Consider the following 12,048-nt stretch of genomic DNA (forward strand, 5'->3'; position numbering starts at 1 on the left):
TTCTCTGGAGGGACTTCCAGGCTGGGAGAGGGAGGTCGCAGGGGCCACTGGACCACGGGCCTGAGTGGGGTCTCCCAGCATCTGTGAGGTCACCACACAGGCACCAGCCTGGCCTTGAGCACAGCCTAGATTTTGCCTCTGCCTATGATAGAGGATGAAATGAATCTCAGCCACAGGACACAGGCTTGCTTGATGCCAAGTGCTGCACTCTGAGCACGTCAGTGTGCAGCGGGCCTAATGGATGAAGCTATGACAGATGATCTCATTAATACAGCAGACCGCTGTTTCGTTACGGGGTTTGCAGACCCCCTCCATACACGCTGCTTGGAGTTACTGCCATCAGCTGCTTCTTGTTCCTGGCGTTCAGGTGGCTAATGCACTAGATGAAGATTCAGAGGCATTTAATAAGATGATCAAATGTCATGCTGGGTTAATATTTACAGCTTCTTGGCTTGGGCTCTCTAAATCTAGAATTACTTGGGACAGAGAACGAAGAACTTATCTTTGAAGCACGTGCCCTTGGAGACTCTTGCACCTTGTCGTTTGGTTACAGGGCAGATTCTAACATGATGGGAGACGTGAACTGTTCCATACATGTCACCCAGAAAGCTCTTCTGGTGGCTGGTGGGGCTGTGGCTTCTACTGGATCATTGTGTTATTTCCAGATACCATGTTTGGTGTAAATGGTTTCTGGTTTGTTTTTTCTCTCCAAATCACACCATTCTTCTCTTCTCTTCTCTTCTTTCTTTCTTTCTTTCTTTCTTTCTTTCTTTCTTTCTTTCTTTCTTTCAAGTAGAGTCAATTTACAATGTTGTGAAAGAAAGTCAATTTACTATACTGTGTTAATTGCTGGTGTACAGCATAGTGATTCAGTTATACATATACATATTCCTTTTCATATTCTTTTTCATTATAGGCTATTACAAGGTATTGAATATAGTTCCCTGTGCTGTACAGTAGGACCTTGTTGTTTATCTATATTATATATAGTAGTTAGTATATGCAAATCCCAAACTCCCAGTTTATTCCTTCCCACCCCCTTCCCCCTGGAAACTATAAGTTTGTTTTCTATGTTTGAATCTGTTTCTGTTTTGTAAATAAGATCATTTGTATCATTATTTTAAGATTCCACATATAGGTGATATCATATGCTATTTTTCTTTCTCTTTCTGGCTTACTTCACTTAAAATGATGATATCCAGGTCCATCCATGTTGCCACAATGACATTATTTTATTCTTTTTTATGGCTGAGTAGTATTCCATTGTATAAATATATACCACCACTTCTTTATCCAGTCATCTGTTGATGGACATTTAGGTTGTTTCCATGTCTTGGCTATTGTAAATAGTGCTGCTATGAACATTGGGGTGCATGTATCTTTTTGAATTAGAGTTTCTTCCTGATATATGCCCAGGAGTGGGACTGCTGGATCATAGATAGGGTGAGTCTACTTTTAGTTTTTTAAGGAATCTCCATTAGTTTTCCATAACAGTGGCACCAAACTATATTCCTACGACAGTGTAGGAGGGTTCCCTTTTCTCCACACCCTCTTCACCATTTATCGACTTTTCAGTGATGGTCGTTCTGACTGGTATGAGGTGATACTTCATTGTAATTCTGAAAGTCACACCATTCTTAAAAGTATTCTTTGAAACTGTCCCGGTTGGAGCCTTTCTTACTTCCAGAAGAATCTGGGCCATTGTGTTTTAAGCGGATGCTGTCATCCTGTGCTGTAGGGCGATTTGGTAAGATGATACTCCCAAGGCTCTTAAATTCTTCCCAGATTTTGTGCCTCACTTTCTGGCGGACACCAGGAGGTTTAGAACCTCAGGGTTCAAATATCCAGAATACCTAGGCTTCTCTTAGGAGGCATTAACTGAATAGAAGAAAACCTAATTGTTATTCCAGTTTGGGATTGTCTCTCCTATCAAAATGGAACTCTATTAAAAAGTTAAATCTGTATCTACATAGTGTAATGTATTAGTTTTTCTATTGATGCCAAAACAAATTACCACAAATTTAGGAGCTTAAAAACCCCACAGATTTATTACCTTCCAGTTCTGTGTGGAAGAAACCTAGTATTGGTCTTACAGACTAAAATCAAGGTCCAGCAGAATGTTCCCTTCTGGAGGCTCTAGGGGAGAGTGTGTTTCCTGCTCATTCTGATTGTTGGCAGAATTTACTTCTTTGCCGTTGTCGGGTCATGGCCTCCGTACTCGTGCTGGCTGGAACCTGAGGGCTGTGTCCTTCTAGAGGCTGCTGCCTTCTTGGATTTGCAATCTCCTTCCTCCATCTTCAAAGGCAGTTGGTAGTGGATTGAGTCTTTCTCATGTCACATCTCTCTGATCCAATTTTTTTGCTTTCCTCTTCCACTTTTAAGAGCTCATGTGATTAGATTAGAGGTCATGTGATTAGATTAGATGAGACCATGATAATTCAGGTTAATGGCTCCAGTTTAAGGTCAGCTGATCAGCAACCTTAATTCCATCTGCAACCTTAATTCTCTTGATTTACAGGTTCTGGGGATTAGGATGTGGACATCTTTGAAGGGATATTATTCTGCTTACCATATAGTTTCTTCACAAAGCCCAGAGTGCATTAAATTCTAGAAGTTACAATCAGGAGGAGGGGAACTAGCATCTATTGAGCACCAACGGTATGCCAAGCACCATGCTCAACCTGCACATGTATTATGTGCATTAATTAGGTAAGTCCTATCCTCATTTTGGGAATAAGTTAACTGAGATTTGGGGAAATTAAGTAACTTGCCTAAGATCCAAAAGCTAGTAAATGATAGAGCCAGGATTTGAGCCCAAGAGGGTAAGACTTCAAAGTCTGAATGCTGCTTTTCCATCATTCCATATCGTTTCTCCTGGGAGCTCAACCAAGAACTGCAGAATGAGGCTGGTTTAAATATAAATGTTTCCTCTAGATTCATTAAAGTCTGTTTGAGGTCTGAGCTTGAGGTGGAGTGTAGATTACTCATTCTGCTCGATTTCTGTCTCAGATAAGCAGCAGAACCAATTTTGTATCACTTGGACCTGGGACAAGAAAGACAATTGAAGAAAGTGAGAAATTCTCAGGGCCTTTGGCTGGACCAAGCTCAAAATCTTTTAAGAATAGCTTAAAGTGGAACCAAGAATCTTGTCCCTGTAGTGTCTGACCCTGTGTGTTGGGAAGCTGGTTGAATTCCTTCCTCCGTTCTGCTCGTCTCGGACGCCTGGGGCCCTGCAGGAGGCTGGTCTTTGGCATGCAGTGCCTGCCCCCCCAGTGACCAAAACTGAGGGGCTGGAGTGGCCGTGTCAGCTGCACCAGAACTGGAGGAGGAGCTCTGCAGGAACTGCAGGGACAGAAGGGACGGGGTGGGGCAGAAGGGCGTGCCAGGTTTGGTGTGGCTGTTGGCAGGTCCGCACCTGGAGGCCTCCGGTTCTGTGAGGCATCCCCATGGTGTGGTCGCTGATGTCCTGCCAGTGCCATTGGTTTGGATCTGGGTAGACGGTCGATGCCCTGGCACTTTGGAAGCTCACAGTTCAAGCCAGAGATAATTTGGTTTCTGCCGCAATTAGAAAGATCCTCAGAGGCACACAGTCCCATCCCCGAGATGCCTGCCACAGTGCAACTAGGGGAGGCTGTGGCTATTTCAGTCTCATACACACACACATATGTACACTCACATATACACTTTAAATAATGCCATCAGCTTGTGTCCTGCTTCAGTATTCTTGTTTTTCCTTCGCATTTTGGTGCTGCTCTGACAGGCTGGCAGGGCACCATGATTCTGTCTTTGCACAGTGATTAAAGCGACTCTGACAGATCAGGATTGCAAGTTGCTAACTTGCTTCTGAGTTCTGGCTGATGAGGAACTTACAGGGTCTATCCTAACCTCTTCTCGCTCTTTGCTTCTGCATCGAGAGTCAGGAGCATTGTGTGAAGTGTTGCTGGTGTCTGTTTGCACCCAGGAGGGTGGGAGCCTGGGTAAGTGGACATCTGAGCCTCTTTCTGTAGATGGCCCATTCCTACCCAGAGACCACCTGCAGGTGAAGATGCTGGGCTGTAAGCTATTTTGTTTCATTTCAGCAAACACTGATTAAACATCTACTTTGGACATTCAAAGACAAAGAAAATGACAAACCTCTCCCTTAATTAAAAAGGCAAATGCAATAGAGTGTTATAGATGCTATGGGAAACAGGGAGGTATGGGGTGTTATGGGGACACACAGGAAGGTGTCCAACTCGATCTTGGCAGTGGATGGGCAGGAAAGGCTTCCTTAAGGAATTGACATACAAGCTGGACCTAAAAGCAAACTGGAGATTTTCAGGTGAGGGAGGAGAGAGAGAGAGAGAGAGAGAGAGGGAGAGAGAGAGGGAGAGTGTGTGTGTGTGTGTGTGTGTGTGTGTGTGTGTGTGTGTAGGGGGTGTAAGTCAAAGTAAAGAACAGTTCTAGGCAGAATAAATGATGTCGTGGGCAAAGAAAGGCCCAGAGTCCAGAGAGAATTAAGCAAATGAGAGAATTAGAAGCAGAGATGATGGGTGGGGTTTGAGTGCAGTAGGATTACGGATAGAAAGTGGAGAGAGATTTGATTAGTGGGAATGGGAAAAACTAGGTAATCTGTAGACCAAGTAAAGAAATTTGTGTTTTAACCTCAGGGAAATGGAGAGCTACTGGTCAATTACAAAAGAGTAGTTACAGAAATGAATTTGGCTTTACAGGAGATTATTTTAGCAGTGAGTGACTTGGAGAAGGCAGCGCCAGAGTCAGGAAGACTTGTTACAGTAGTCTTAATGAAAAAAGCTTTATCCTGACTTAAGATCTGGGATGGAGAAGGTGGGTTTATTTGAGGAATATTTAGGAATTGCAAAGGATAGGACTCAGTCATGAATTGGTGATGAATTCAGTGGGGTTCAGGGAGAGTTAGTGGCAACAAGAATTTACCCAGATTTCTGCCTTAGGCAACCGTGTGGATAGTATGGCCACTCATGGCCACAGAGGGAAGAAAGGCAGAGCCCACGTGGGAGGCTGGGGTGGAAGTGATGAGTACAGTGTGGACAGGCTGAACGTGGGAGGCTGTGCAATGGCGAAGATCGAGGTTTAGTTGGTGTTGACTCATTTGGCCAGGTTCATTATTGAAATATGAAATACTTCTGTGCTGCTGACAAAGAGCCACTGCTCTGAGCAGCCCCTTATCCGTGGTCCCCCCTACTCCCACCACTTTGCTTGCCCTAACTCACCCAATCACTAGGACCTTCCCAAGAGCTAGAAACTAAATGGATAATGTGTAGCAGGGCAGAAGGTCTCCTATTCTGATTGGTTAGTGCCCTTGCTATGGCAGTTCAATATTTTTAACATCTCTCCTTGGATATATCTAAGTGTCCTCTGGGCAGTTAATTATAAAAAGTCAGAAGCTCATGAGAAAGAGAGGTCATGGCCAGGAATACAGTCAGCCCTCCATATCCGTGGGTTCTGTATTCTCAGATTCAATCAACTGGAGATTGAAAATATTTTCAGAAAGTTCCAAAAAGCAAAACTTGAATTTGCCTTGCTGGCAACTATTAACATAACATTTACATTGTACTTACATAGTGTTTACATTGTATTATGTATTGTAAGTGGTCTAGAGATATTTTAAAGTATACAGGTGGATGTGTGTAGGTTATATGCAAATACTCTGCCATTCTCCAAATGGGACTTGAGCATCTGTGGTTTTTGGTACCCCTGGGGATCGCGGAACCAACCCCCAGCAGATAATGACAGATGACTATACTCTTTTTTGAGGTTGTCAACCTAAAAGTGGAAGCCTTGGAGCAGGTAAGGGTCAAGAAAAGTGTATGGAATAAGAAGAGGGGCCCCTTGGGCTAAGGAATTGGGACTTCATACTACAGAAAGTGAGAGGCAATAAAATATTTTTAGCAGGTGCACGAGGCACCTCGTGGAACCCCCAGGACGAAGAAGAGTGCCAAAGAAGTCCGATGGGTTGCTGCCCTCAAGGAACTTATGGTCTAACCGGGGTAGGCAAGACAAATACTGTCCTTTTGAAGGAAACTGGTTTACCACTATCCCACAGGAAGCAGTTCTGTCTCACAACATAGCCCGGAGCCCCCAGTGGGAAGGCTCTTCCTCCACCCGATGGTGAGGGTCAGCTGAGTGTTTGGCCAATCAATTTACCTTTGTCGAAATCCTCAAAGTAGAGATGGTGCCTTGGAACTAAATGCCGTCTGAGTTCCCTTTCAAAGCCTAGATTCTCGAATAAGTGGGAAGGTTCTTAATAAATGTAAAAGCACTTGTATGCATTTAGCAGTTTGGTATGTATTACCTCATTCATCCTTTTAGTGGGGAAGTTAGAGGATATTGCAGGGATAAGGAACCGAGGCTCAGAAAAGTTTGAGGTTAATAAATAAGTAGTGGAACCAGCCTCAAATCTGATCCAAGGGTTGGCTCTCTCGGACTTCTCCAGTGGTTTGCAAACTGTGTTCCACGGAGCCCCTCGGGGACTGCGTGGGCTTGCAGGTGTTGGGAGGCATCCGGGAGGCCGGCTCAGCCCCCGCCTACCTCGGCCAGGCTGTCGGGCATTTGTCAGTCTTCTAGGTCGGCCTTCGTGTGAAGCTTTCTCCCAGAGCAGCATTTCCCAGTGCAGGGAACCTACACTCTCCTGTCTTCAGGACTTCCCTGGGCAGGCCTGCCTGTGAACCATCCTCCAAAGTCAGTGTGGGTCACTTGTTCACCACGCACACGACCTCGCAAGCCACTTGCCTTGTTCTACCCTTAGGCCTTCAGTCCCCCTGGGCCCAGGCTCTGTGGTGCCCGTTCTTCCCAGCGGGATATCTGTTTGCTTTCTGTCTCCCTGCTCCTTCCTGTGGATTCCTGGCTCTCCAGACCCTGGAAGAGTGAGTGTAAAAATTTACCAGCTTGCATTCTTTCCTGGACATGCATTGTTGCGGACCCTGTGACCATCAGCAAGATGGTTTTAGAGTCTTCAAATCTTGATGGACTCGTGTTTGGACACTTCATGGCAGTGTTGGCCTGAAACCACTGCCTCTCATGCATTTCAATTTACCAATTTCCTTGTCCTCAGAAAATGCACCTGGGTTAAAACAATCCTTTTTCCGTCAAAACATATATATATTTTTAAAGGCTGCAGTTTGCCTGGAGGTACCTTAAGTAGCTGTGAGTTAGAGGGTAAAGAGAAAAAGCCCAGAGGCAAAGAAAATCATTTTACTTCCTGATTATACAGCAAAATGAAGGATTAAAATTTTTGTTATTTCCATTTCTGAGAACTGTCTAGAGTTGAGTGGCGACTTCTTGACTCATAATTTGTGAAACAGAAACCTAAGCCTTTTTCTTCTTCTCAAATACTTCCTCAGCACCTACAGTGTAGGTGCAAAGCTTAGTTCTAGGCTCTGTGGAGGAGACAGATTTTAGGAGATGGTTTCTTCCTTCAAAGGAGTGAATGGTCCCAGCATGGACTTAGTTAAATAATGCAAGGAGGAGGCAGGAAGGGATGGATGGAGTGAGTCCTGAGGGTGACCTGAAAATGGAAGTAACGTATTTCTAGGTTCTAACGGAGAACATTGCTGTTATGACAGGTGACATGTTTACCTGTGTGGGGTTGATGGCAGAGCTCTGCTGGGACAGAGGGCAGGAAAGGGCCACCAAGGAGAGCTGACACTGATAAACCAACTCCCAACTCTTGGTGTGGTTGATGGTGGAGTGTTCTGGACTCAAGTGAGATCCTTGTGCTGAGACAAACTCAGGATATTTCAATTGTGTGTTTTTGAAAATCCATGTGATCACAAGTGGTTCTTGATTTCTTAGCCCCGGACAGACTGGAGCTGAGGGAGACAGGACCGTGGAACAGCTCACCCACCAGATCCACCCCTGGGAGGACACAGGCTCTGGAATCAGTGACCTGGGTTCCAGTCCATGCTGTCCTTTCCCACTCTGCCGTGTTGGTTGCTTACCTTCTCTTGCCTCAGTTTCCTTACAGTGCAAAGGAGAAATAACGTCTGCCATGCTGGGCTGCCGAGAAGGTGGAAGCTAGCGTAGGGAAAGTGCTTGGCATATAGCAAGTGCTCAGATACATAGTGCTTCTTCACGACTCTGACTGTGAACCCGAGGGCTTCATCGTGGGCTCAAGGGCCCCAGGTGGTGCTGGCCTAGCACAGAGGTTACACTTTACTGTCACAAGTGTCGGGACAGCCACGCTGCCTGCTGGAGTGAGGGTCTAGCGATCAGGGTCCTCTTGGATAAGCCTCTTAAGCTTTTCTGTGTGTTAGTCCTGTTTGTACACCAATAAAATGGGAGTGAAAAAAATCACAACCTTCAGAGTTGGAGAGGATTGTCCAGCACAGTGTGCAGTAAGAGTATTTAACAGAAGAGGCGAAATGGCCCCCCAAAGCAAAGCAGAGAACTGGGCTCTGTCTTGCCTCCCAATACAATGCTTCTCCTCTACTTAGTTGCTCTAAAAATTGGTGACAGCTCAGGGGTTTGGGAGCCCAGTTCATTCAGCATGAACGAACGGTCCTTTTGGCTGGACCACCCGCACCTGTCAGATGTCTCATAGACAAGTCTGTTTTCATCTGCATCCTTCAAGGACTCACAGCATGAAGGTAGCAAAAGGTGGGGGTGGACATGTGCTCTGCTCCCCTCTGTTCTTCCTGCTCAGCTCCTTCCTTAGCTTTGATTCCTTAAGTATTTCCCTGCTCTGACCTGACATTTACTCACTCGGTATTCATTCCATGTGTACAAGCGCTGTGGGGGATACAGAGAAACATAAGACAGGACTCGAGGGTCTTCCCATCCAGCACGTAGAGGAGACATGCACGGTCAAAAAGTTAGATAAACAACAGGAGGGAAAATAAAACTAAGCAAAAGTGCAATGCACAGTATGATCGCGTCAAGGGAGAAATCTCTGCCTGCGGTCCCAGTGCTCATTCATGGGTTGGTGCCTGTTGATGGCAACGTTTTCATCAGTTTGCTGTGCAATGAGAGAAATAGGGCAAGTAGTGATGATTGTATAAGGCTCAATTTACAGGCGCACCTCATTTCACCATACTTCGCTTTTTTTTTTTTTTGTGCTTCGCAGATACTGTGTGTTTTACAAATTGAACGGTTGTGGCAACCTTGAGTTGAGCAAGTCTATTGGCACCATTTTTCCAACAGCATTTGCTCACTTTGTGTCTCTGTGTCACATTTTGGTAGAAATTCTTGCAATATTTCAAATCCTACACCAGCAAAAAGATTACAGCTTGGTGAAGGCTCAGATGATGGTTAGCATTCTTCTTAGCAATGAAGTATTTTTTAAATTAAGCTATGTACATTGGTTGTTTGGACATAATGCTACTGCACACTTAATAGTCTACAGTATAGTGAAAGTATAACTTTTATATGCACTGAAAACGAACAAATTTGTGTGACTTGTTTACCGCAATATTTTTTTGCATTGCTGTGTTGCAATGGTCTGAAATGAAACCCACAGTATCTCTGAGGTGAACTGCGTCTGTTTTACAGGATTTTATGCTGTTATATGCTTCTGAAATTTTACTGTGAAAGTGCTCTTTCTTTTATAAAATGACGGGGCATGAATAGTGTCAATTGTTTTTGAAAGCCCATAGTTACAAAAATGAAATATTGGCCACATAATATGGTTCTCTTTGCAATTTTGCTCATCCTTGAAATCCAAAAGCAGGGGAACCTTTGGTGTGCACCCATGTCCAGAGTCATGGGCAGGAGCAGTTACTGAGTACTGGAGTGTTCAGGGAAAGCTCCTGGGACAAGGACAAACATTGATTTTGTTTGATGGAGGGTTTGCTAAGTGGAGGGGTATATGGGATCTACCCCTTGAGGGAGCAGAGCTCTGGGGGTAAGATTGGAGGGTTCATTTAGGGTAATAATAGGAGGAAGTTTGGAAGCCTTGTTCCTTTACCTGCTGTGCCCATAAAAAATTCACCCAGCTGTTACTACAATAAAAGCAGATCTCTGGCTCCCTTGAATTAACCAAGTCACTGTCCTGAACCACTTACTTGCCCCAGTCACTGAATCGATGACCCAGTCTACCTTGTATTCCAGCCCTGGAATACAAGCCCTACCCTCTCACGGCAAAGGTGCTGATTTTTGACTGTGCCTTAACACTCACATCTGGTGAGCAGTAACTCAGTTCTGGTTCTGACCTCTTGCTTCCTTCCCTGACTGCAATTTGGACTCATTCTTGAGTTGAACAGACCTTGCTCATTCTGACCTTGTCCAGAGATATATACCCTAGGCCATGCTCTTGAGGGCAGCACCCATGCTGAGTTAGTCTCAGCTCCCGAGGAGGGCCTGGTGAGCAGTGGTGTGTAGGATGCATTGCAGGGCAGACCAAGAGAAAGGCAAAAGTCTCAATAGGACATGGGACTGGGTGGAGAGGGAGGAACCAATGGCCGAAGCCTAGGGTCTAGGGCTGGGATGGTCATCATTGGTTAAAATAGGAGGAGAACCTGATTGAAAGAGGAAAAGAATTTGGTTTCAAAGTAGCGGAGCTCAGGGATGGGAAGGGAGACAAACGGAGGCTGGAGGAGAAGGACCAAGTCCAAATTTGGAGCCAAGAAGGATTCATGACCAAGAGCTCCTGGAGAGACTGCGGCATCACGGCTGTGGGTCCAGAGAGCATGGAAGATGAGGAGACTGAAAAGAGTGCAGCCTCCCATGAAGGCTGGAGTTAGGGCAGGAAGGGCTGGGAAGATGCTAGGGGGCTGGGGAGCCTATGGAAGTCAAGATGAGAAACACCTCTCACCCAGTGAGCATAAACTTGGGTCTTGGCAAAGACCCACGCTTTCTGAACTGGAAGTCACCTGTCACCATCGGCGAGCAGCCTGAGGATGAGGGAGAGGCGTGCTTGCTTGGCGAGCCTCTGTGTGATTCGAGGTGTTCCCTTGACACAAACCTCCAGCTCCTTTGCTTGATGTCTTCATGCCGTTCCCTGCCTCCTCCTCCTCCTCCTCCTCCTCCTCCTCCCCAGGAAAGAGGTCTTTGCTTCTGGGAACTGAGTGGCTGCAGGGCTGGGCAGGGCAGCGGCTGAGGGAGTCAGCCTTCTGTAGTCTCCCTCCCAGGCTGCTGAGGCCGGGCACCTGTTGGCGCTTATGTATGTGCCTGGAGCCCATGTTTTGCTTCTTCCACCAGCTTCCCACGCTGCCAGGAAGGTGCTAAGCAGCAGAAATTCATATTCCCCTCCCCACCGCTCTCTTTCACTCTCTCTCTGGGATTCTTCAACTCCAACGGGAGCTAATATTTACCTGCTGCAATAGCTGTGGGGCTGTGGGATGTGATAGCTGGAGGTCGAGAAGACGTTCTTCTCCCTTCCTCCTCCACCTGTCTTTACATAGAGGTTTGAAAAGGGGAAAAATTGTAATTGTAACCTTCGGGACTGCATGGTTGAGAATTCAGAGATTGCTGGGAAGAGTCAGGGGACTTGTGTTTGCTTCTTTATTGAAAGGCAAGGAGGGAGGATGAGTTTGCTGGGCAGATGGCTTTGGGGAGATGCCTAGAGATTGGGTCAGGTGCTGGGAAGCCCAAGAAGGGGAGTAGCTGTCAGTCAAGGGGCACTTTTGGACAGGTGAGGGACTCTAGAGTTGGGGACTAGAGGGTGTGGATGATGGAGTCTGAGACATTCCTGTGATGGTCTCAGTTGGTGCTGCCCAGCGTGGACCCTCCTTCCAGGGGAGGCCGAGCCGACCTCACGTGGCTGCGCACATAACTGCTCCCTACTCTGAGATTCTGCCAGCTGCTGACTCAGCCTGCATATTCACCAGCTCACCTATCAGGGGTCGAACATATGTAGTAAGTTGAACAAATGTCTGAGACCAGGAATAGAAGTGTCTTAGCTCAACATGGCTTGTGAAAGATAGAAAGATGAATAACTGGCGATGTTCTAAGACTTTGATACGTTCCTGCCACGAGAAGGGTTTTCCCAGAGATGCCAGAGGAAGGGACACGCAGCGGAGATGGAGTAGGGATGAAAAGAGGAATCTCAAAGTTGGGAGCGGGTGGGGATGTCATCCCATGTAGATTCTGGAC

The 12,048-nt window shown here is 46.1% G+C and overlaps 1 protein-coding gene across 1 annotated transcript in view; it reads left to right on the plus strand.

The window, feature by feature from the left end:
* CACNA1E (calcium voltage-gated channel subunit alpha1 E) overlaps positions 1-12,048 on the plus strand; it is a 439,633-nt gene that overhangs the window by 125,202 nt on the left and 302,383 nt on the right. The window lies entirely within an intron of this gene.

This window comes from Camelus dromedarius, chromosome 23 (assembly GCF_036321535.1).
Source record: "Camelus dromedarius isolate mCamDro1 chromosome 23, mCamDro1.pat, whole genome shotgun sequence".
NCBI lineage: Eukaryota > Metazoa > Chordata > Mammalia > Artiodactyla > Camelidae > Camelus > Camelus dromedarius.